This window comes from Equus przewalskii, chromosome 7 (genome assembly GCF_037783145.1).
Source record: "Equus przewalskii isolate Varuska chromosome 7, EquPr2, whole genome shotgun sequence".
In the NCBI taxonomy this organism is placed as follows: domain Eukaryota; kingdom Metazoa; phylum Chordata; class Mammalia; order Perissodactyla; family Equidae; genus Equus; species Equus przewalskii.
In genome coordinates this window covers 81,266,260-81,292,612 of record NC_091837.1, presented here as the reverse complement: position 1 = coordinate 81,292,612, position 26,353 = coordinate 81,266,260, and the positions used below count along the sequence as shown (strand labels likewise).

The 26,353-nt window shown below is 40.4% G+C and overlaps 1 protein-coding gene and 1 pseudogene across 2 annotated transcripts in view; both read left to right on the top strand.

Moving 5' to 3' along the window:
* Positions 1-26,353, top strand: part of BCL2 (BCL2 apoptosis regulator) — a 173,690-nt gene that overhangs the window by 54,781 nt on the left and 92,556 nt on the right. The gene's annotated exons all lie outside the window — the stretch shown is intronic.
* LOC103550777 (proteasome activator complex subunit 1 pseudogene) lies at positions 283-25,272 on the top strand (annotated as a pseudogene).

The window sequence follows — 26,353 nt, the reverse complement described above, 5'->3', positions numbered from 1 at the left end:
GGGCACAATTCACACTTATCTTTGAAAGTCTATTCCAGGTGACCTTGCCACCTGCAACACGGAAGGGAAGACACTTGCTGAGTCTGGACGTCTGATAGCCAAGTGGGTAGGGAGGGTGACCCCTGGGTGGCTCTGAGGTGTTAGCCATGGAAACTGAAAGCTGGGGTGAAAAGAAAAGCAATCTGTTCCCCTTGGGCGATGCCTTGACTGCAGTCAGGATTCTCCTCCTGATAACACGCTGCCCCTTTGTTCTGCTTCCTGTGTGCTCCTCCTGTGATCACTATGACACGTTTCTTTCAGTTTTCATCCGCCTGGCGTGGCTTCAGCGCCAACAAATGGCAAGGTGCTCCCCAGCTGCCCGGGGAGCCGCATACAGACAGACCAGAGCGTAGGCTCCTTAGTGCACACACCGTATTCATCTTCTGCATTCTTTTTCTCTCTCCTGGGTGTGCTAGGAACACTAACATGCTGCCCTGCTCTTTCTCTGATGGGGGCTGGTGCCCTTGCACTAGGTTCCACAGTCATCAATAGGCCTGTTCATGTGGGAGGTGACAGCATATTTTGCCACAACATTACAGGCTGCTGGGCTCAATGTGAGCATTCTTCTCAGAATGAGCCAAGGGCATGGGACTTCTTATGGCCGGGAAAGTCACAGCCCACACCACAGATCGAAGACACTTGATCCAGGCCACGGGGGAGCACTTAGCATCTCTTTTTGTGGGTTAAATAAAATTTGATGAGCAAACATGTGTGATTAAACTCTATTGTGAGGTTTTCTGATAATGTATAACCTAATCTCTGAAATCTTGGTCAGGCATTGTTTTGCATGTTAATCTGCAAAGGAAGCCGGTGACAAGCTCTGTGATGTTCTCTTGTTTTCACTGTAGTTGATTTGTAATCATCCAAGTCGGTAGGGAAAATTACCATCATCAATGATACAAACCCACAAAAAGTCCAAAAATACTTTGTGTTTGATTTTGAGATGTGGACAGCAGGCATGTGGGCACCCATGTGCCCAGCCATTCAGCCACTGTGTGTCCTGGCTTAACTCCCTCACTGCTTGGCTCCAGCTCTCCCTGAAAACAGACGGGACAGTGTCCAAGGAGCGTCCACGGGAAGGGAGGAGCTGAGGCGGGGGGGACCGGCGGAGAAGGTGGTCATCAGTCCTCAGAGGATAGCATCGCCTGTGGAGAAAGCTGACCAGGTTTGGCTCTGATGACATCCTGTGGATATTTTATTTATCCTTTTTTAAGATCAAAGTAACACATGTGTGTGGTTAAAAAGCCAAATAGTATAGAAGGCATTTAATAAAAAATAATGGCCCCTCTGCTGCTCCTCTCCTGCCTTACGCCCACTTCCCAGAGACAACACCTTTTAACCTCCCACCCTTTATGACGTTCTTTTGGTAATTACCTTCGTATCTTTAAATAATATTTGTGTACCATTTGCTGGTGTCCTAGGGCAGCTTTAACAAAGGCCCACAAACTGGGTGCTTAAAGCAATAGCAACGTATTGTCTCACAGTTCTGGAGACTGGAAGTCCAAAATCAAGGTGCTGGCAGGGCCATCCTCCCTCTGAAGGCTCCAGGGAAGAAGGTCTCCTTGCCTCTTCCAACTTCTGGGGGTGGGGTCCATCCCTGGCCTGGGCTTGCAGCAGCATCTCTCCAGTCTCTGCTTCTGTCGCCACATGCCGCTCTCCCTGTGTGTTCTGTCTTCACCTGGTGTTTCCCTCTTTTTATGAGGGCATCAGTCATTGGATTAGGGCCCACCCCAATGACCTCATCTTAACTAGATTACTCTGCAAAGTCTCTATTTCCAAAAAAGTCACATTCACAGGTACCAGAGTTGGGACTTGAACATATCTTTTAGGGGGACACAATTTAACCCCTAACACCACCCTTTCTCAGTTTATAAACCTTTGGCTTCATTGACTTCATTCTAGGATAAAAGAGGTTTCTTTCCCGTATTCAACCGCATCTCTCCCTGAGCATCTTCCCTCCATGGTTCTGTCACTCTTCTCGGTCCCTTCCCCTGAAGGACATTGCTTACATTTCAAACAAAGTCTTTTCTTATCCTATTAACCATAGAGAGCTTCACCTAACTGCCCGTTAAAAATACGAGAACATTGCATCTTCTGGCTCCCCTCCCTCTCCTACCTCCCAGCCTCTGTCGAGTAGTGCTAAAGTCAGTAACACCTGGGTTCTTTTTGGTTAACTGAATGGTTGAGTCCTCTGCCATCTGTCCTCTGACTCAGAATCGATATTTGTCTATAACTCCTATAGATGGGATCTACGTGTGGAAAATCAGTAAACAGTGTTTTCATTCTTTATTATTATGACAATGTCTGCTGGATTATATTGCCTTTGTATGCCCTCTGGATTTTAATTAAAATGCTTTTTACCATTTGAAGAATGACAATATAATGTATGTTTGCATAGAACTTTAGAATCTACATTGCATTTGATTTTAGATGGCAGCAGGCTTTTCGAGTTGAGTTGGAAACTGTGTTTGTACAGCTTGAAATCCTTTTGCATCACGTATTAAAATGAGGCGTTGTGTCTTTTTAGGAAACATTTGATCACATGAAATAATACCCATGTCGGTCTTTACTCCTTATGAGTTTTTAACAGCAGGTAACTTCTGGATTTCAAAAACTCTATTTTTTTTTCCTTTTTTTTTAATTTAAGGACCAATATGGAGGTGCTAACTTCTTATTTTGCCAAGTTGAGATATTAAGAAATCAGTTACTATTTACTCTTACTGGTAAAATAAAGAACATTTAACACTAAGAAAGTAGGAAGGACCTTAATCTTAGAATAAATTACACTATTTTAAAATGGAATGAATTTAACTTAAAGAGAAAAACTTGTTCTCTTCCCTATCTTTTCCCATTTCGTGTAGGCTAGTGAAAACAGTCTGGATGGAGGGTGTCCTGGACCAACCTTGTTTACTGGACATGTATTTGGTTAAATGGATGTTGAGCATAACTGTTAATCCCTCCACTTATTCTCTGGCTGGTTAAGGTGCTTCATTAGAGTCCAGTATGGAGATGCTCAAGACCAGGGGGCAGGCTCTGAGTGGGATTGGTCACCCTATTTTGTGACCTCTAGCTATAAAGAGACTCCTATCCCCAACTATATACCCCTAGCTCAGGCCAAGTGAGTCAGCTCATATATTTGGGTGTTGGGCATGAGAGGAATTTAAGATCCATCACCTTTGCATATGTAGCCCTGGAGTCAGTCACGCCTTCACCCTGTCTTAGTTTCTTTTTCTGTAAAGTGGTCACAAAACAGTATCTGCCCATATATATTCTACCAGGGTCATTTTGTAACTGAGGCGATATACCTGACAAACTGAAGCATTCAACAGATGCACGATGACAGCGTTTTTATAGTATTCTCAAAATCAACTAAATCTAAAACAGAATGAGATCACTGACTATATTTGTCCCATCAAATATCCTTGATTAATTAACCATCTGGTTAAGATCGTTCTCTCCTTAAAGCCCTTGTGTATCGGGATATCACCATTACTGAGTTTTAGTACCTTCCTTTGCCACGTTGAATTTAATTTAGTTTTCAGAATGTTAATATTTTTAATATGATGTTTTGTGAAATCCCTCCAAATAAGAACAGAATGAATTCCTTGCCTTCTTTCTGGTAAGAAATGTTGGTGTGTGTGCCTGTAACCACCCGCAGACAATTGTAATGGTGGGAACGTAGGGCACATGGCGCTCTCCTAGGACCACGCAGGTTAAGGCCTTAATTAGGTGATCTTCACAACATGCCTGAGAGGCAGTTAGACATTGTCTTCCCACATTTTTACACGGGGGAAATGCAAGTAGACCAAAGTTAAGAAGCAAGTAGCCCAAGTTTACTCAGCAAGTCAGCTGCAAGGTGAGAAAAGGAAGTCCAGTTTCTGAAAACCACATTGTCTATCCTGGCTAGTAAATGGCATCTCCCTGAGTCCCTATTCTGGACTTCCGGGATTCACACTAGACCATTTCATTGTTTGAAGAACTGAAGAGTTGAATGAATCAAATGCGGCTTTCCAATTAGAAGCACAGAGAGTTGTGTCCCTCGAGGTTTCGGTGCTCTGGGAAATGCAGGTAGAGATGGCTGTTGTGCTCCTGGGGCACAGTCTAGTCCCCAGAGAGGAGAAAGGGGTCTCTCAACCCGCAACATCACCGAGTTTGGTCTGTTTATTAGATGTAATGGTCTGGACTGAGCTGTCCACACTGCTGTCCCGTTTCATTGGTGACCGGTACCATACTACAGAAAAGATCTAGCTGTAATTTATGGAGCTGGAAAAGGTGACCAGTACTGGCCTTACACTGCTGTAGCTCTGTGTCACTCAGCTCTTTTGGACCTCAGCTGTGCCATCAGTAAAATGGAAAAATGCTGTTAACTGCCTGAAGGCAGGAGATCAGACCAGACCTTCCCAGGGTATGTACTTTGATTCTTCTAAACACCCTTAAGAGGAATCGGACTTGCAATCAATATGCTCTTTAGGTCTACACACTCAACAGCTGAGGTCCCCAACCCGAGGACCAGATCCAGGTACAGGCACTTCCCACACCTATAGCTTTGCATTCTGCTCCTCTACATTTCTTCTCTGCCCGTGTTCCACATGACCTTTGGAAGACCTCATGCCTCACTGTCTTTTTGTTCCCATCCAATGGTTTTTGCTGAGGTGCAGCAAACTCATTACCTGTGTGCTGTCAGGATGATGCCTTGTGGCAATCCACCTGCAGATACGATCTTCATTTGAATTACAATCTAATACTCCGTATGAAGAATGGGGACAGTCAACTCAAAGGTTTGGACCACTACATATTGCATCTTTTGCACAACCCATGTTTGGAATCTATGTATTGATGTACAAACATTTTGAAGTTTCAAGTAACATTGGACTATGAAAAAATCGGCATCGATAATCGTGATCCCAATTATGAGGAGTAGTCATCGAAAGAAGATCAGATTCAGTGTGAGCACATTTTAGTTTTTGTCCAGTCGTGTTGTACATGGTAATTGTTGTAAAGCAGAAAAACCACCAGGCATCCCTTTATCTCCCAAGCAAACATTCTAAATAGTCGGGAGTTTGCTGTACATAAAAGGAAGCTTTCTCTCGTGCCGAAGCTTGCCAAACAAATCATGACTCCTAAAAGGAAAATCCAAAGAAAGGACAACTTAAACATGCTTTCAGTGGGTGGAAGATAAACACTAACTTTATATATATTTCAAGAACGTAAAAGACACAGGTGGGAAATGAATCCTCCTCGATAAGAAAGAAATGCTTAGCAGGGTGGAAAAAGAAGAAAACAGTCAGCAGATTTTGGAACTGTGCAAGTCCAGACAGTTTCTTTCTTTCCTTTTTTTTTTTTTCTGGTTAGCTGCTCATAGCCACAAATATGTATATTATTTCCTTCTTGCCCACAATTATACTAAGAATCATCTTTCTAATATACTGGGGAATCCCAAATAAAAATCTCATTTTCCTGAAAACAGACAAGTCTTTAACTCTAGCAATTAAATTATTCAATTATTCATATCCAGAATGTAAAAGAAATAATCAAATTGTCATAATAGAGGTCTCTATATCCACCTCAAATAGTTTTCTCTCCAAAATTAGACTGTGAATGGCTGATGTTCTTAGGGAGGGGTTTGCGCTCTCTCTGATGTTTTGAGATAGCCCCAGGTGCCTCCTCCATGAGGTCCTCCAGGGCTTGGGCAGCCCCACTTAGGCGATATGGCAGTGGGACCACAGGATATTTTAACCCTTTCCTGAATATTGAAATGCATTCTTATATGGGAAATGACTATTAACTACTTGGACTATACCTCTCATCCAAGCACGTCAGAACAGCAAACCCGGCCACCTTCGTTATTGGTCAGTATCTCAGGTCTTAGCAGCATGGACCTGAGCCAACTCTGCCCTTTTCCCCCTGGTTCTCGATGCTTCCTTTTTCTCATCTGCAAAGTGCCAGTTGTCATAGCATCTTCCTTACAGTGTTGTCATGAGTTAATAGCAGTCAGGTTCTGAGAGCAGTGCCTGGCAAGCAGTAAACACTATGTAAGCATCAGCTATTATTATTTTTCACAATGAGGGAAACAAGGGACAAATCCAAACTGTGTTCTTCCCAGGGGTAATTCTGTTTACCATTAAAATATGTTTTTGTTTATAGAGTTGGTATGTGTTGTCTGTGCAATCACTTAAAAAAAATTCAGATCTGAAATAGCAGATGCTAGGAAGCTACTTGTTTTACCTCTTCTTTTTTCTCCTTAATTTCTGCCTGCTACCTATTCTATTCTAGACCAAGATCTGACAGATTTCCCTATGCAGATTTCTCTATGCAGAACCTATGCGGAACTGACGCTATCCGGTTTACTTGGATGTGGGAGGAAGTAAAATACTACTTTTTATAGGAGCTCTCCCACTAAGAGGAGGACATATGCAGAAAGTGAATAAATAAGGGGAGTTTGGGATGTTAATGAAGCAAGTGATAAAGTCAAGTAGGTGTTGTCAATTCACTTGAAAGTAAATTTTCTTTTGATGAACCATGACACAATTGATCAAGGTTTAACAAGTTCTGTTTCCTTGTAAATGTTCCCTTCTTCATTATATCTAATAGTGAGGGAAGATCTCATTGATGTCTTTTTTGAGGTATTAGGAAAATTATCATTACTCATATTTGAGGACTAAAAGATTGGTAGAGACATAAATTCACCCTCATAATTTACTTTTGTTTCCTTTTTTTTTTTTGGTTATTTATTTATTTATTTATTTGAGGAAGATTAGCCCTGAGCGGTCCACATATAAAGCAGAGGAAGATGGGCACAGAGGTTAGCTCAGGGCCCATCTTCCTCAGCAAAAAGAGGAGGATTGGCAGCGGATGTTAGCTCAGGGCTGATCCTCCTCGAAATAAAAAAAGACTAATTCAACTAGTAAGTGGGAAAAAAATCACTTACTAGTGTTCAAAATGTCTCAAAAATGCAAATAAAGAAGTTTGGATTTTTAAATTTGGATTACTGAGAGATGAATATGAAAAAGAATGCTCTTATAGTTTATCAATTGATTATCTGGGGAAAGTTTCCTTTCCCCATTAAGACTATAGCAGTTTTGAATAGTATATGTTTTTGTATATAAAATGAAAATATACTACCACCATACCGTCATCATCATCATACTAACTGGACTTGTGCCCATGAGAGATTTCACAAAACATAACCGACGTGAATCAACACTTGACCAGAGAAACCAATAAATTCTAACATTAAATGGTCATGCAGCGGGCCGGCCCCATGGCCGAGTGGTTAAGTTGCCACGCTCTGCTTCCACAGCCCAGGGTTTCACCAGTTCGGATCCTGGGCGTGGACATGGCACCGCTCATCAGGCCATGCTGAGGCAGCGTCCCACATAGCACAACCAGAGGCGCTCACAACTAGAGTATACAGCTATGTGCTGGGGGGCTTTGGGGAGGAGGAGAGGAAGAAGAAGAAAAGAAGATTGGCAACAGACGTTAGCTCAGGTGCCAATCTTTAAAAAAAAGTTCTTCTGTTAAAAAAAATATGATCAGGCAAAACTTTGCAAATATACTATATGTGATATTCAATAACACCAGAATTCAGTTCTCATTACTTGATTAACTTGATTCAATTTTTGGTTGAATCAAAAACTGATTTCAAACTTCAATTTCAGTTTTTCAGTTAAAAATTTTAATTTCATTACTAGTGAATTAAAACATTCACTATCTTGTTCACATTCACAAATGATAGAATTTTTGATGGAAAACAAAGGCTCACTTTGTGTCCTTCCTTACGGCAGTGGCAATCGTCTCTGCCACTAATTTCAGATATGCAAATTCCTGGTTTAATATGTAATTCGACATGCGTCCGTTGAAGGCCTCTTTGTTGAGGGAGTAGAATACACTGCAGGAGTATGTGTTTTGGAGTCAGACTGTTCTTGGCTCAAATCCTGGCACAGCTACTTGCTTGCTGTGTGGCCTTGAGCTTCCTTGTCTTTCAAATGCCGACCTGCAGAGCTGTCTGAGTTCAGGGGGAGGATGTAGGTGCAAGTGTGTGGCGTTCAGTGGGTGCTCTGGTGGCTTCCCTTCTCCTTCCTTCCCTTCTCTTCCCCACCGGGGGCCCCCTGTTGTAATCCCTGCCACAGTGTGGATGTGGGAACAGAGCATAAGTGCTTGAAACCACCCTTGCCTTTAGGGAACCAAACATATTGTTCTGTGACAACTTAGGCCCCTCCCTTCACTTTGGGGGCCTTGGTTAACAACTCTGTTAAATTTGGGGGTTGACATTTAGTTTATGATTATTTCTTAGAGCACTTCCAGATCTGACCTTCTGTGAGTCTATGATATTATGAAGCAATAGGTTAAAGAATAGGAGACTAACAACAGGGTGTTAAATGGGCAGATCCACCACAATCATGTATCAGGAAGGAAGAATCAATTGGACTTAACGACAGATGAGATAGGATTAGACATGAATCAGAAATTCCTCTAGGGTGGCGATCCTCGCTGTGTCCTCTACAAAACAGCAGTTTCTCAGGATGATAATAGGGATTAATTGAGAAAAGGTTTCTGAAAATCGTTTAGGAAATGCTGACTTGAACAGATTTCTTTCCTGCAGGACTTCTCAGAATCTTTAATACACTCCTATGCATTATGATTCTGAAATGGGGACTGTAGTAATAGCCTGAAGCATTTCCAAAACGAATTTCATCATGGAATGAGAATTACTTTGCACCCAAGTAGCATCTTTCAGGACTAGTATTTCGTGGGAGGTATTTTGCAAAGCGCTGCTCTATGATTTTGAACCGTGGAGAGTATGGATAGGATATGGATGCTATTGACTCAGCCCACTCAGTATGCTGAGTGTTGACACTTAGAAGGTCCCGTGGAAGCCAGAGCTGAATGACATCCAATCTTTGCAACAAGTCTGGTGGCATGGCTTCAGGTGTGGCATTATCTATAAGGCTGAGAGCAGGGGTGCCCTGGGAAGACGATATCCCAGCAGCTTATTAGTGCGGAATCACTTGAGACAGTACTCTGTGAATGAAGAGTCCTGGTGTCTGCCTTGGGTGTGTTTTTCTCTGTCTCTAGTCTCTAAAGCTCTTATGATGGTATTTGCATCCTGTTCACTTCAGAGAAATTCTGAAGATCAAATGAACGTGCGGTGCCCAACCTCAGGTGGTTGGAATTAAACCAGTTGGAAGTTTGATTTAGGAGGTGATTTTACAAAATTGATTCTGAGCTTTGCTTTTGAGTACAGTTGGCCCTCTGCGTCTGCAGATCCGAACCCGCGGATACGGAGGACTGACCATATTCATTGGACCATGCCATTTCATATGAGGGACTTGAGCATCCCTGGATTTAGGTGTCCACAGACATTCGTGGAGTCAATCCCGTGGATACGGAGGGACAAATGTACAGTCATTTCACCACCACTTTGGCACTCGGCTCTAAAGTCAAAATACAACCTAAGGAGAGGAGCCCGAAAAAACAAACTACACACATAAACCACCTGCTTCTTTATGCGGGACGTGGTCTTTAAATGCCGGTTGAAGCTGATGGCATAATCTGTGTTTTTATTTCTTATTGATGAAATTTGAGCTAGAGGCCTCATGGCAGATTTTACTGGCACAAACCTTTTCTTCTCACCAGTCAGATCTGTGGACTATTTCGCCACTGGAGTTTTCTGCCTGTTAGGCCTTAGGAAACATTTTGGCAGGTTGCGCTGTTATTTTGCTCGTGTTGTGAGTAGCATTTCTCTGACCTTTAGTTATTTACTGAAACAGTCCGGCCTGTTTTCTTTTAAGAGAAGCGTGAAATGAAGGGGAGTCCGTCAGCACAGGCTGACTTCGGTATCAGAAGACCCACGCTGCTTGGCTCCACGTATACTTTTAAAGTTAAGGGGTCATTGCCTCCTTCTTTCTTATTCTCACGATTTTAAGGGGTCTTTTGGGGGAGTTTTTTTTTTCTTCTCACTAAAGCAGATACGTGTAAGGTTAGTCATTTATTTGAAACACTCACCACATCTAAAAACACAACCCGCTAAGAGTTTTCTTCTGACATGTTGAGCATGGAGGGTTGTTTGAAGCCTCTCCTGTTTTGAACAGTGATGTGACGTGTTCCAGGGGAAGACAGTTCTAGACTAGTGACTTGATGACCAGGCAGCCCTCACGCCTGACCTCCCATGACCCTTGTGAGTCTACACACGGTACGTGATGACATCATTCAGGATGCTCACAGAGTCTCCCTTCTCTCTGCCCACCTGTGGCCACCTGGTGCTCGTCTGCCTCTGGCCCTGGTGGAGGACCCCCATTCATTGCAGGCTGATTTACAAGGGTAAAGGAAGTATCGAGATCCCATTATGTCTTTGGAGATGAGAAAATGAGTATTTAGATACACATTTGTTCCTCTGTCCCCATCTGTCTACTTACCTACTACTGGTCTCTCTTTACCTCAGAAAGAAAATGCACCAAGAGTCATGTCTTTTCGTCGGGATCCCTGTAGCTCTTGAACTCAGCTGCTTGTGTTAAAGACGCCACTCAAATTTGTCATATTTACTCTCTTAGCCAAACATAAAATAACCTTGACGTACAGAAACCAGCCTGAATGATTGTTAATGAAGGTTCTGTGTCATTTCATAATGATCTGTATGTTTGAAAATTGCCTTAGTCTAATAACAGGCCATTGCTTTGGAGATGTTTCATTCATTTCTTTAGTCATTCAGTCAACAAATACCGCACTGTCCTCAGTGTTGGGGAGACACTGGTGAGCAGAAGGATCAAGCTGCTCATGGAGCTCATATGTGAATGCAGAGATATGGATGATAAACAGGGAAACCAAAGAGTAAGGTGGTGGTAGGCCACAAACAGGATAGTACCGAATAACTGGGGAGGGGGCAGACGAGTTTGCATCGGAGTGTCAGAGGAGATGGTGCTTTGGCCCCAGGGTGAGGAGGAGCCATAAGAAGTCCTAGGGAAACTTTTGGAGTCAGAAGGAAAAGCAAAATCTAGGACTGAGTTAGAGTCCCCTCTCCTCGCCGTTCCTCTTCTAATGACCTCATGTATATGTTTGCCACTTGGGGCTATGACCTGATCCCTCTTTAAACCTCTGCATCATTGGGAACACCCATGAAACAACAAAAAGATGCTGTCTGACTAGAATGCTGGCTGTAATGCAGGACAGGGGTGAGTCCAGTGTGAACCTTTCAGAAACCATTTATCCCTCCACAACCCTCTCCATAGCTCTCTTGTTCAGAGAGGCCACACTGTACAAATCAGAAGATAAGTTGACTTCATTTCTTAGAGAAAGGTCATAGGAAATACTTTACAATACTGTAAGTAGAAAAAGCAGTAGCATAAAGCTTCACATACACTTAGGCGAAGTTGGGCAAGCTGCTGCCAGGCAAGCACTAACTTTCTCATGGCACTTCTTAAATTTTTATTTTGCAATAAATATGAACTCACAGGAAGCTGCAAAAATAGAACAGAGAGGTCCCATGTACCCTTCATCTAGCTTCCCCTAATGGTAGCATCTTACATAACTATAGTGTATAGTATAATGTGTATGGTATATACATTATCAACAGCAGGAAATTGACGTTAGCATTATCTCCAGTCCTGACTCAAATTTCATCAGTTTTTACAAACACTCATTTGTGTGTGTGCGTGTGCGTGTACTTTACCCCATGTCTAGATTCCTGTAACCACCACCGCCATCAGGATACAGAACTATTCCATCATCACCAAGAAACCCCCTTGTCTCTTGGCACTTTCGTGCTTGAGAAATAGCAGCAGATGCTATCCTGTTTCTTGTCTGGATCCTATTCTGTATGAATCTGTACTAAGGTTGGATAAGTCTCTGAAATCTGTTGCTTGGTTTGGCTGCCATGGAATCTGCATAATTAACTTGGAAATGGAGATCCTTGGTCTGACTTGTCTGAAGAGCATCTACAAGCCCAGAACAAAAAATCATAGGTTTGGATAACTAGCCCTGACCTCGTCATGGGAGCCCATCAGTAGATACCTGATGGATTTAAGAGGCTAACACAGTCATGTGACCTCAGTAGTTTACTTCTAAGAACAAAACCCTTTCTGATGCCACATAACTTTAGGGACCTAAACTTTATGGGGCTTTTACTAGAATATTTCTTGAAGATGGCCGAGGAAGCAAACACACCAGTAATGGGTTAACAGGTTACCTGATGAGTGGGTGCATTCCTTATAGAAAAGAGAACAAGTTATAGAGAAACGCCCCTTAGTGTGTGGAGGGAAGAAACCTGTAGGACGTGCAGTTAGCAGTAAGAACTTGAGGTGGGGGCTGAAAGGGAAAGAGCTATAAACAGATTGAGAGAGAGACAACGGATTTAAGGGAAAACATCTGTCTGCTGCATCTGACATCCAAAAGCTGCATCTGTGGCCTAGGACCAGTCTTGTGATGCTTAAAAAAGGAATGCGAAGGGGCCCAAAGCAGGCTCTGAAAGTTTCTTTTTTTCCTCGAGATTTTCTGTTTGCTTTGCCCAGAATGCTGCCAGAGACTGATGAAATAAACTCATGTGGTCCTGTTTCTTGAGGCTGGAGTAGCATTCCTTGGAAGCTATCTTTAGAATGATTGATTTAAAAAGACATTTTACCTGTATTGTTCTAGACACACTAGAGGAGCCCATTTACTTTTTGTTAAACAAAACCTCTGGATATCTCGAGATGGGCTATTCAAAGATTTCATATCTCAAGTAGACGTTTTGGTTGTTAAAGAAGTTGGAAACCAGAAGAAAGGAGCGGATAGTGTTCTCATGAAACCTCAGAAGACATTAAGAGCATTTCTCTCGATGCTAGATTGAACTTAAAATTTGTCAGATAAGTCCCTTGACTTATGCATTATTTTTTCTCTGGAGGTATTTGTTTGTATCCTGTAGGCCTAGCCCAAGAGGTTAATTTAAAGGAAATAGAGATAAGGGATCTCCATAGATGTGCCAGGTCTCAGTTGGTCTGAATGGAAGCAAAAGAGGATTCTGAGTGAAGAGTTTGAGTCTTCGCTCTTGGACATCATCCTTCCTCCTCACAGGCTGCACAGTGGGCTGTTGACACATTTATACTTCATCTTCAGTGATTTTTCCCTCAAAGGACATAGACGACCCAGTCCATGTTCCCTGAAGACAGCCGTAACTGAGATGGAGGAAGTCCTCAATTATTGTAAACAGCCTTTTTGGAAATTTCACAGTACTCCCTTGCTTTTTACTTCCCTCTCATTGTCTATGCCACATGATCCCTCTCTTTGACTCTTGTCTTTATTTTTATATATCTGACCCTAAAGCAAGATTGCAATAAGATTCCTATGTGTCACTGCCATATATGTTTTCAGCAACTTGAAATTTTATCAAATATGAATTGTTTGTGTAAATAATGTCACCTCAGGTACATGATGTTGTTTGCTGGGGCTCTGCACTGAATAATGAGGAGCGTGGCCTCTGTGTTTTGTGGCAGGGGGGAGGGGATGTTGCAATGAGGAGTGACTGGTAATAAGGGATGTGGCAAGACTAGAAGGGTAGGAAATTCAGTAAACAGAAGGGAGGAACTGAGGATGGTCGGGCACTAGAGTGTTGCAAAAAAAGTAGTAAATGATGATCACCTGCTCTTCGTGCTCAGCATCTGTGGCGTATTCACTTTTCACTCTCCAACGCAGGCACGTAATAGGTCGTCAATGTTTGTTAAAATAAATTGGGCCATATACAGTGTGTCCTCTGTTCTCCAGATTCTCCTCAGTAATATTTATATCCTAGCCCTGCGTTAAAAGTTAGGACAAATTACATTAAAGTCAGTTAATCTGCCTCAAGTTGCGTAGGTTGACTGGTAGATTTGAACTCGGGTCTTTTGTAACCCTCCCCCACCTCCCTACCAGTGGCATCTTCCATTTGCAAATCAGTGGTTTTTTTACCTTCTTAAGGTACAGAATCCTCATTTTTTGAACCTGGTCTGGTTGTTGAGGAGAAGCTTGGCATGAAGGAAAGGCTCAAACTTCATTTTTTCTGTCTTACAAGAAATCTCTAGAACTCTTTCATGACACCCTGGGGGTGACTGATACAGTTTGAAGATCCCCACCTTAGAGTAGCCCGTCTCAAACAATGTCAGCTTGGGTGCTCATTTTTATGTTGTTTTCTGTGTATTTCCTGATACCTTGAAAAAGACTAGTTGAATTTTTCCAGACCAAGCAATTGACCGCATGACTTTGTGTCCTTTGAGTTTCCACCACAATTCAAATCCAACTCCTTTTTTTAACATTGTGTTTTACCTCAAAGGTGGCCTGATAGTGAGGCGAAGAGTCATGATGGGCGGGGCACTCTCAAACCAGGCCAGGGTGACAGGCTGGGACATCTTGTTTTCATCAAATTCTTGTAGCTACCCTTTTCTTCTCTGTGTTTTCTGGGCTTTTGAGATTCTGCTTGCTCTTTGTAGTTGGATGTTTTCCAGAGGGTCATTAAGAAAAAGGAGTATCCTCTGCATTAATAACCTTTGGAAGGATTTTTAGCAGTAAAATCAGAGACCAAATAATCTGGTAGAGAGCAGGAATGGGGTTCGGGGGCATTTATTCCCCCTTTCCAGGAAAATGTCAAGTTCACCATGCCCCAGCACCAGACTCTTCACCCAATAACTCTGAGATCTTATATCAAGTTTACTCAATAATGATGATATAAATGGCAAAACTACTACCCTCTTTTTTTGAGATAAGAACTGTTCCTTTTAAAGGCATGCAATATACAAAACCATGAAATGCACTTGGAATACCAGTTAATTTCTGTGTGTGCTTTACTGTTTATTGGGGTTTTGGGGGTTTTCTTTAGTAAATTCATTAATGTGGAGTTCCAAAACCACTCTTAAATGAATGTTTACATTTTCTGCACTTTATCTAATTACTGAAAAGCACAGGTGCCATATGAAAATTTAAAGAATATACGAGGTTTATGGCAGAGATAAAGACCATAGACCAGGGGTCGGGAAACTATGACCTGTGGGCCAAATCTGCCTTGCCACTTTTTTTGTTAATACAAGTTTTTTTGGAATACAGCCATGCCCATTTGTTTATGAATTGTCTGTGGTTGTTTTCCCCTTATAACTGCAGACTGGTTATGACAGAGACCATATGCCTTAAAATATTTACTATCTAGTCCTTTACTGAAGAGTTTCCAACCTCTGTGATAGATATCTCTGTCATATTTGTTTACTCACTCATTCATTTATTCATCCTTTTAGTGACTCTCTGGGGAGTATCAAGATGAATAAAGCAGTCCCTAATGGCCAAGAACTTATAATGTAACAGAGACGAGTCATGTACTCAAATTGCCACCTGACCAGGTGGACTACAACACAGACCATAGACAAGAAATACCTAAATTTCTGTGTAGTTTGGAGGTGGCAAAGGCCCTTGACAAGGGAAGGAATTGGGGTGAGCAGAAGGATATTGCTTTCATAACTGTGACTTGCACTGATTTCCCAGTGGGAACTTCATGAGAAGTAAGAGTCATTTCCTTCATGGAATTTTATAAAGTGTGGTATCCAAAGGGTGGAAATGATTTAGGATATTACTTAGCATCCACATTTCTTTATCTGGAAGTGTATTTCCCCTGTAACTATGGGGATAATCGTATTTCTAGAAAATTTTTAAAGATTTGAAGGAAGCCTTTCTTCTTCAGGGTGGGAAGACAGAGGGAATTCCTTTTCTTTTTTACTGACTGTTCACTGAACAAAGTAATATTAAATAGTATGAATCTTCAAGAAGGGATCTTGACAGGAAACCCCTCAGATGGATCAAAAACAAGGTAAAATTATAGAACCCCAGCCATGAATTAGCATGACTCAGTGACAGTTATATCTCTTTCCCTCAAGAATACCACAGTTCACAAGTGTCAACGGAGCTTTTGGTAAAGGTTCATGAAGGTCAAATGCCACCTCACCTTGGGAAGATTCCACGCAGGAAGCATTCTCGAATCCTCCAGTAGAGAATAATGTCTTCCTCTGTATCTGTGATCTGCTTGAGGGCAAGGTTCATGCTTTTTTGATTTGTATATCACCAGTAGCACCTATTTCATTATTTGTGTTTTCCAAATATCTATTGAATTAACGTGAATTGAATGCAGACGTTCAAAATCTAGGTAGCTGATTTGAGTAAAGGATTTCAGATGACTCTCAAAATAGAACAAGTGAGACTCCTTCCATTCTGCTTCCCTCAGAGTATCAAAATTGTTGGCTAAATTCTGGCCACCCGTTCTCTATATTCATGATGATAAGGATCCCAGAGCGAATGCAGCTTAGTTTTGTTTTAGAATACAACTCTGTGATGTTCACCCATGGAGAGCAGAATATTTTGACAAATAAAGTGAATATGTTTGGTGAGAAAGCTACTGAAAGAAAATAATATTGGACCCCAACAGGTAATTTTAATGTCTTAGGAAGCACCGAGCCCCAATAGTTCACAGTTCCTCCCCCTCAGTAGGAGAGCCCGTCAAGTTAGCCCCCCAAGAGCGTCCCCTGGGGCTCCCACATCCCATGACCAAGAAGCCCAAACCAGCCTGTCTTCAAATGTTTCCCACAGCCAGCTTTCACAACAGCCTGGGTGCCAGTAGACAGGGGTATGCCCCAGGTAGAGACTAGAAGAGAGAGACATTCTGGAAGGTCATTTTGCTTGTCTCCTTCAGCTCCCTCAGCCTGAAGAGGAAAATCCAAACCTTGTGTGTGAAGAACACACTTTAGGGCATTTCCTGACAAATGGATGGAGCCCCTGCTTACACATGCGGGTGCTGTATTCTATCAGAACTGTCTAAATAAACATAGACTCCGCTGTCTCCTTCAGGCCCCACCGTGTATTTATGAATGGGATTGCTTCATCATTTTCTTTTCATGTCAGTAGCAGAGAAGTCAGAAAGCATTACCTCTAAAAACGGGGAAAGAACCTTGCAAGTAGATACATTTCCAGCCAGCTGCGGCAGTAACCAGCAAACAGAATTACTTCACCGCGTCGTCATGGGTCCCGTTCCTATGGGATTTTTCCTAGTTTCTGATTTATAATGATCACTTTTGAAGGCCTAGAAATGCTTAGGTGAGATTAAATTATGATTATCCTAAAGTTCTGTTTTCACTGGAGTCTTTCTGGACGGCTGCTGATTCCGTCCCATTTGAAGCATTCGGTGGCATGAATCCACTCGGTTTCTGCCCACATCACTGCATTCCTGGGATGCCTTTCACAGGCCTTCGCAAGATCATCTGACAGCCGCCTGTGAGGTCAATGAACTTTATACATAATTAAACATTCGCAGTTGGGAGAATTAATTTTTTTTCTCCCAGAGAAGTGGAGAAGGGTACATGTTCTGTAGCCCTCCATTACTGAGTAAAAGTTCTGTGGAGTAATCAGGCGAGTTTCACATGATTTAATGCTGAACCGAGTAAGAAAGTGATTGCATCCTCTACTGGGCCTCACAGAACAGTCACCACCCACACTGTTTATTCAGACTCGGATCTTGGCCATTTGGGGTTTAAGCCAGAAGAAAGGGGAAAAAAATCCAACCCTGGAATGAACGCTTTTGAAACTCTGTATTCTTGATGAAATGCAGCCAAGGATTCTTTTAAAAATCTATTTAAAATCAATTACTGGGATCATATTTTCATTTACAACGGATTGTTAGCAACAGCTAATTTTCTCTGTTTCCATCCAGCTTTGGAGTTGAGGCTGGAATTGTTTTGCCTGTGTATCTGATGCTACCAGCAAACTATGTGTGGGTAGTTGGGCAACTCTGACCCTTGACCAGCTTTCCATAACATAACAAGGAAAGGTGTGAGGGGGCAAGGAAGTGAAGGAAAACAAGCCTCAGGACGGCAGTCAGTGGGCTTCACTAGGGGGAAGAAGATATCCAGGAGGCAGATGTAAGAGAGGAGAGTAAGAGAAAGCAGGAGGCAGGGCCGTGTGCCTGGGAGGGCAGGCACCAGTCCATCTGTCTCTAGTCAGGATTGCAAAAAACCCTCTCAGATATGTGAATTGTATCGAGTTTTAAAAGATCTCCGAGCAGACTCTGCAACCTCCCTCAGTTACCCACCCTGCTCTTTGGCAATTCCTACGGCCGGGAAATTCTTTCTTATTTCCAGCCTAAAATGTGCATGTAGTGCTGCGTCAGGGGATAACTTATTGATCGGGACCACCCCACCTCCCCAAAGCATGTGTTAACTCCAACGGTGGGATGGAGCATGTTAGTTGCGGCTTAAAGCTGCAGTCACTTTGACCTCCGTCCCTAAGAGTCCGCAGGCCCCCTGAGTGGGAATGGTGCGGCAGAGGAGGATCATTGATTCAGATTTCTAGATACCAGGTACTATTACTTGCATTTTGGGTATGTCACCAGAGGGAAGGAACATGGCTGTGGCATGTCCAGGACTGAGCCTCAAAACCACGTGCAAACGTTAAAATGTGGAAGCTCCTCTTTTAAAAGAAAAGAAAAAAGTCCCAAAAAACAGAAGGGAGATAGATTCTAGAGTTTCACTGGCCTGGAGAAGGTAGGCCATCTCCTCAGTTTTAAATAAGAAGAGCTAAAAGCCAGAGCGTGTAAGGGACGAATCCTGGAGTGGATCTTAGGTCTCATGCCCTGGATGCAGCGTGCTGTGCTGTCCGTCGTAGGATGGTGAGCTCTGAAGGCGAAGTGATGCTGGGACTGAGGTCATTTGTCTCACTTCCTCCGGCCCCTTCCTCCTCCACAGCAGGTGCACACTGAATGGTCAGCTTCTCCACCAGTGAGTTACAGATTCATTGAGAAGCTGTCAGATGACCCGGGCAGCTGGCTTCTTCCCTTTTTATCGAGTTATGTCATTGCCCTTCCTCAGGCTGTGGTTTGTTCCAGAAGGGAAGAGGTTGTCTTCTCCTTTACCCGCCCACCCTAAGTTACGTCAAGTTCCACTTCCCTGTGTTACATAAATTGCTGAATGAGTGAAGGGAGCATCACCATTCGATGATGAGAGCTTTGAGTCCTCGGGCATTCCACCATGTGCCCACAGTGCCCGTTCCTCCCTCACCTTCATTGTCTGTCAAGTGATGATAATAACACTTGCCCTACCTCCCTTAGGGGGCTCCTAGGAACAAATGATAGTGTCTATTGATATCTTAAAAATCTGTGGAACATGGTGTTTTTAAATTATGAAATATTTCAAGCAAGAAGGAAATATAGACAACAAGATAGCAAATGCAGGGGTATCTACTATCATTTTGTCATATCTTTACGTCATATTTGCTTAAGATTTTCCCAGCTATCTTTTTAATTTTTTTAAGAATCAAAGGGAAATAAACCACTTCCCCACCCCATTCCCCTTCTCCCTTCCCTGAGCTGCACAGCATCAATTTAAAGTTGATGCTTATTATTAACGTGCATGATTGCATCTTTTACACGTGTGTATCCATAGACAATATGTATATTTTTAAGTTTTTCACCTTTATCTAAATGATATCATCTGGTTTGTATTCCACATTACATTTGTAAGATTTATCTGTTGTAAAACGTGGATCTCTACTTCATCCATGGTATGTGCTGTGTAGTATTCTATCAAAGCAAGGACATTAAGGCTGTTTCTAATTTTTAAAATGTCCATTTGAAGAGTATTATAGTTGTTTCTAACTTTTTGACATTGTAGACAATGCTACAGCATGCACATGTTTTTTGCACACATGCAGGAGAGTTTCCTTTGGGTATATATACACCCAGTCGCAAAGTGGTGAAGTTAATACATCTTCAGCCTTCCTGGATGTCACCAAATTGCTTTCCAAAGTGATGGTACCAATTTCCCTTCCCACCAGCATGGTTTGAGAATTTCTGTTGCTCCATATTTTCTCCAATATGTGTCATCATAATATTTTAAAAATTTCTTTTGCCAATTTGATAGTTATTTAGGGTTTCAATTGTGATTTCCTGATTACCAGTGAAGTTGGGCATCTTTTCATTTGCTTACTGAAGTCAAGTTTCCTCCTTTATGAATTCTCTTTTTATCCTTTGCCCGTTTTTCTGTTGGTGTGTTTGTTTCCCTGTTGATTTATTGGAGTATGTAATATATTCTTGATACCAACCCCTGTCTTTTATATACATGGCAAATGTCTTCTCAGTTTTGTAACTTTATTTTATTGATGGTGTTGTGCTAAGAGTTTTTCATTTTTTATTTTGTTTTATTCTTATAACATGTTTGTGAGCCAAATACTAGCTCTATTTCCATTTTATAGATGACAATAATACCTCTTAGAAAGTTCCAGTTAATTGACTAAGGTCTCACAGATGGTAAGTAGTGAGGCTGGGGATCAAATTCGGATCTGTCTAATTCCAGAGTGCTCTTTAAGACATAAGCACAACGACTATTCCCATTTTACAGATGAGTTCACTGAGGCCCAGAGAGGTTCGGTGATTTGCTCAGGGTCACACCATGTGGTAGTGTTAGAACCTGGGCTATTCTTCAGGTTTCCAGAACCTGCTAACACAACCATATACCTAGGTAGAAAGATGGGGGAGACGGGCAAATAAATGTCACATACGCACATCCTTTTAAAATGTAACTTTAAAAAATTTTGAACTATTTGAAATACAAGAAAAAAACCCACAGAGAATAATACAGTAAACAATAGGCACCCACAACTCAGATTTAATAAATGTTGACATTTAGCCACATTTTGAAAAGCTTTTTTACAGAAAATGTTACAGTTAAAGCCTCTTTTCCACCCCACCCTGATCCCATTCCCCCAGAGCTTTCCTAGAAGTAAGTACTCTTCCAAAGTTGTGTTATTACACACATGTTGCATTTGGCTCCATAGTTCTGTGTCATAAACAATAACTAGTATTATTTGTGAGTTTAAAACATCTACAGTAATGTCTCATTCAGTAATCCATCTTTCTGCAACTTGCTTTATCACTCAAAATTATGTTTTTGAGATTTATCTTAGTTAATTTATGTAGAGCTAGTTTCCTTAACTGCTATAAAGCTTCCTTTCTATGAATATATCGTAATATATCCATTCCCTAACTGATGGCAGTTGAGACTGGCTGTTTTCATTTTACACACAGTGCTGTTGTGGACTTCTTTGGGCGTGTTTCCATGTGGGCATGTTGAGCTTCTCAAAGGTGTAGATGTAGATCTGAACTTTCTGGGTCTTAGGGTACAAACGCCATCACCTTTGGTGGATATTGCCAGATTGCTCTCAGTTTACATTTCCAGCAACGGTGTATGAGACGTCTTGTTGCTTTGCATCTTCTCCAACTCTTGGCATTATCAGGTTTTTACATTTTGCTAATCTGATAGATTGAAAAGGTATCTCATTGTCGTATTGACTTACATTTCTCTGATTTCTGGTGAAGCTATGCTTTTCTTTCTCATGATTCTTGGTCATTTGGGTTTCTTTTTCTTTGTATTACCATTTTATAGACTTTGCTTATTTTTTGTAGTGGGTTATTTGGGGTTTTTTTCCCCTTATAGATTACTAAGTGTTCACTATGTATCCTGGATACTTTTTGTTTCTTATCTCCTCTCTCTCAGTCTATTTGTTGCCTTTAAACTTTGTTTTTTGGTGTCTTTTGTCACATAAGAAGTTGTCAAATCAAATTTACCCAGATTTTTTTCTTTTTTTTTGCTTTATGGTTTGTGTTATAGTGTCATTCCCTCGCTCAAGATTATAAAAATAGTGCCTATTTTTTTTTCTAAATATTTTAAAGTTAACTGTAATTCTCTTGGGATTCATTTTTGGGTACAGTGTGAGTTAGAGATCTATTTTTTTTTCCCGTATGAATAATCAGTTGTCCCAGAACCATCTATTAAATAGTTCAGTCGTTTCCCACAGTTTTATAATGCTACCTCTGTCACATCGCTAATTCCTATACGTGGTGGGCTCTCTCTGTTGCAGTGGCCTATTATCTGTATCTGCTCCAATCCTACTGTGTCTTAATTGTAAGGCTTTCATAAGTGTCTTGGTTCTGGTAGGGTAAGTCCCCATCTTATACTTGTCCAATATTATCTTGGCTGATTTTTGACCTTAATTCTTCTCTATGAATTTTAAAACCAGATAAAAATGTTCATGAAAAACCTGTGTGAGATTTTAATATGAATTGCATTCAATTTATTTGTTAACTAGGAGGAATCGATGTTAATGTTGAATCTTCTCATCTCTGAACATGATATATGTTTATTTAGGTCTTAGGACTTTCAGTAAAGTTCTATAATTTGCTTCATATAAGTCTTGCACCTCTTTCCTTAGATTTATTCCTAGGTTTGTCATAGTTTATTGCTATTGCTAATGGGATCTTTTTACAAATTACATTTTCTCATTGGTTGTTGCTGATAAGGATGCCACAGATGTTTGTACATTAATCTTGTCTCCAGCATTCTTGCCAAATTCTCATATTACTTGTAATTGTTTGTAGTTTCTCATGGATTCTCTTTGTAGACAATCTTATCTGCAGATAGTGCTTCTTTTGTATCTCCATTTCTAATCCACATTCTCTTACTCCTTTTCTTGTTTTATTGCATCAGCTAGATATCTCACACAATGATGAATGGAGGGGTGATAGAAAAAGCCTATTTACCTAGTTCCTGACTTTAAAGGAAGTATGTTCCTAAAGTTTATTGTAGGTTCTCAGTGGAAACTACTTCTTTGGAAAAACTGGCTTCCGTTCTTGGTTGGCTAGGTATTTTATTGTATTTCTAAATTGTGACTGAGTGTTAAATTTTATTAAATATTTTTTCCGCATCTATTGAGAAGAGTATATAGTTTTTCCTTCTTAATCTGTCGATGTGGTGAATTACATTAAGATTTTCTAATGTTAAACTTTCCTTGAGCTTCTGGGATAAACCACACTGGATCATCACAGACACACACACGCATGCACACACACCGTGTATTTATCATGTGATCAATATGATCTATGTCATACATGATGTATGATACGTGATATATATCATATATATCACGTATCATATCAAAACCCATACATTTTAAAAGAAATATTGTATATTTATACACACACTACACTGCTGGATATGTTTGCTAATATTTTATTTAGGATTTTTGCATTAATATTTTTAACAAGATTGATCTATTGCTTTCCTTTTTTGTACTGTCCAACCTATTTCTAAAATCTAGCTTTAGACTGAACTTACAAAAATACATTCAGGAACTTTTGTTCTTTTTCTGTTTTTTGTGTGTCAATTTTGGTAACTTATTTTTCTAGGAGATTTTCCATTTCATCTGTTTTTAGATATGTTGCTTTAAAGTAGAGAATAGAATTCTCATACTTAAAAAATCTTAACTGTATTTATACTTGTGGCTTCTTTTCATGCCTAATAGTGTTTATTTGTGCTTTCTTTCATTTCTCTTGCTCATTCTTGTTTAATATCTACCTATTTCATTAGTCTTTTTAAAGAGTCAACCTTTGTTTTGTTCCTACTCTCTATATTGTTTCTTTGTTTTTATTTTATTGATTTGTTAGTCTTTAGTATTGCCTTCCTACTGCTTTATCTTTATCCATTTGTGTAAAAAGAAATTTCTCTATTGTCTTTGAGTTTATTATTCTTTCTCTATCTTCTTAATTTTAAATCTTTCTTGTTTTCTGATACTGCATTTAATGCTAAACATTCCTTCTGCTGAAATCTAGGGTTTTAATTATTGTTCAGTTCTAAATGTTTTGTTACTTTCATTTTGATTTCGTATTAATAATTTAGCAGTGTGTTTTTGAAATTTCAAAATGTACTGGGGTTTGGGGGTTGTGGTTTTGTTATTGATTTCAACTTTTATTGTATTTTGGTTGATAAATGTGGTCTGAATGTTAGCACTTCTTTGAAATTTGTTGAGAATTGCTCTGTGGCCTAGAACCTGGTCAATTTTTATAAACATTTCATGTGTATTCTTTATTTTTTGGGTGGAGGGTTCTCGTTCCATACCCATTAGATGAAATTTGCAATATGCATTATTTAAATCTTCTGTATTTTTTTCTATTTTTTAGCTTGGTCTATTGATTTCATAGATAAGTGTACTAAAGTCTCCCATTGTAATTTTGAATTTGTTACCTTCATATAATTAAATCAATTTTTGCTATATGTATATATATATTTGACACTGTATTGTTAGGTATACAGAAGGATCTCTGGTGAATGTATCTTTTTATCATTATGCAATGATCCTCTTTATCCCCCTAAATGCTTTTTATTGTAAAGTCTGTTTTATCAGATTCATTCATTCATTCAATTAAAGCAAATATTTATTGAACATTTATTATTTGTAGGGACACTTTATTTTATGTGTACACATTATTTTATGTTTATCTTTGGTGGGACATTATGTGTTAGTCTTCTCTCTTGTAAACAGCTAGAGTTTTGCAAAATTCAATCTGAGGTCTTCTGCCTTTCAACAGATTAGTTTAAGCCATTTACATTTATTATGTGTCATATATTTGAAATTCACCGGGAATCCAGATGTTTTCTATATGCCATGCCTCTTCTTTTCTTATTTTTTCCTTCCCATTCTGTCTTCTATTAAATTACTTGAGTTTTCCTATTGATTTCACTTTCCTTTCCCTGTGCCCACTCCTTGCTCCTCATGTCGCTAGGCCCCCTGACCGTGGGCCTTCCAGCCTGAAGCCTATACCCAGGTAGATGTGTTCTGTGAAGAGTTGTGTAAAAGACAGAGTGCCTGCTCAGGAGCTATTTCCTCAAGAAGATTTCTGAGCTGGATGCATTTTTAAAGGAGACAGCTCTCAATGATGCCAACCTGAGCAATCTGAAGGCCCTGTTGGACATCCTGATGCCTGATCAAATCAATGGGAAAGAGAAGGAGGAGCAGAAGAAACAGCCGGAGAAGGAAGATAATGGTGAAAAGACAAAAGGGGAAGATGAAGACAAAGGTCCTCCTGGTCCCAGACCCAATGAATGGCAAGAAGATGGTGGTCGTCCTGCAGCGTCTCAAGCCTGGAACTAGACCTGTCATTGAGCAGTCAGTCTGGTCACTATCTGGTTGCCGCTGCAGATACCTTGGCTTGAGGATGGGAACAGTTTTGGAATGGCTGTGCAGGAGACGGTGTTTGAGCTGATGACCACCCTGCACACCAAGCTGATAGGCTTCAATCTCCAAGGATTCCTCTGTGCCTAGCAGTTCCATGTGCACGATTATCCATAGCTGGTGCGTGAGCTGGATGACACAGAGTACCAGGACCATGGCCAATGGTCATGTAGATCTGCAGTGCTTGTGCTGTGTTATGTGACATCATCCTGCAGGAATCCCTGAGGAGAAACAAAGGGAATGATGTATGAGAGCCTCCTCTCTCATTCTGTGATGTATTCCTGCCTTTTACTGGGAACTCCAGACTTTCCCCCACTTTTCTCTTGTTGAGGTTTCTCCTACACCTTGCCTCCTAGGTCAATGAATATAGTCACACTGTTAAAAAAAAAAAAGAAAAAGATTATTGTTTTCCTCTTGATTTGTAACGTATGTATTTTATGTTATTTTATCTGTTACCCTTAAACCTTAATTATACTTATTAGCAAAGTCTAAAATTAAAGTTTATCTGTATCTCTATCTGTTTTCCAAACAATATAATGCCAACTTCTTAGAACACTTTAACTCAGCTTTTCTCTTTCTCATATTCTGACACTATTGAATATTTTATTATCATGTCATTTTGTTTCTATCTCTTTTGTCCCCATCCAATTTTTTCTACAAATTATTTTTAAAAATTTATCAAAATAGGTGCCATTTTATTTACATAGTGGTTAAGACTATGAAATCCAGAACCAGACTGCCTTAATTTGAATCCTAATTTATTTGTAAATCACTTTGAAAGGTGCTTGGTGTGCAGCAAGGTACAGAGTAAGCCCTCAATAAATGTTGTTGTTGCTTCTTGGACTCTGTTTCCTCCTTTCTCAGTTTAAATTTCTTCTTACTGAAGTACATTCTTGAGTAGTTATTTCATCAAGGATCTGGGAATATTAAACTCTCTCTCTCAGTCTCTATCTTAAAATGTCTTTAACTCACCTTCAGTCTTGAGTAATAATTTTTTATTCCACATAGATATTTTTCTACATAGATATTTTTCCTCAGCATTTGAAAGTATTATTTCGTTTCCTTCCAATATCTATTATTGTTGAGGTGTAGTCCATAACAGTATGTCATTCGTTTAGAGGTACATATTTTTTTCTTTCTAATTGCTATAAAGATTTTTTTTTGTCTTTCCTTTTGTTCTTGTCTTTGATGATCTGCAGGTTCACCACGGTCCTGTTTGAGGTTCACTGTGCCTCTTTAATCTAAAGATTCCTAATATTCGTAGATTCTGGAAAATAGTCATAAT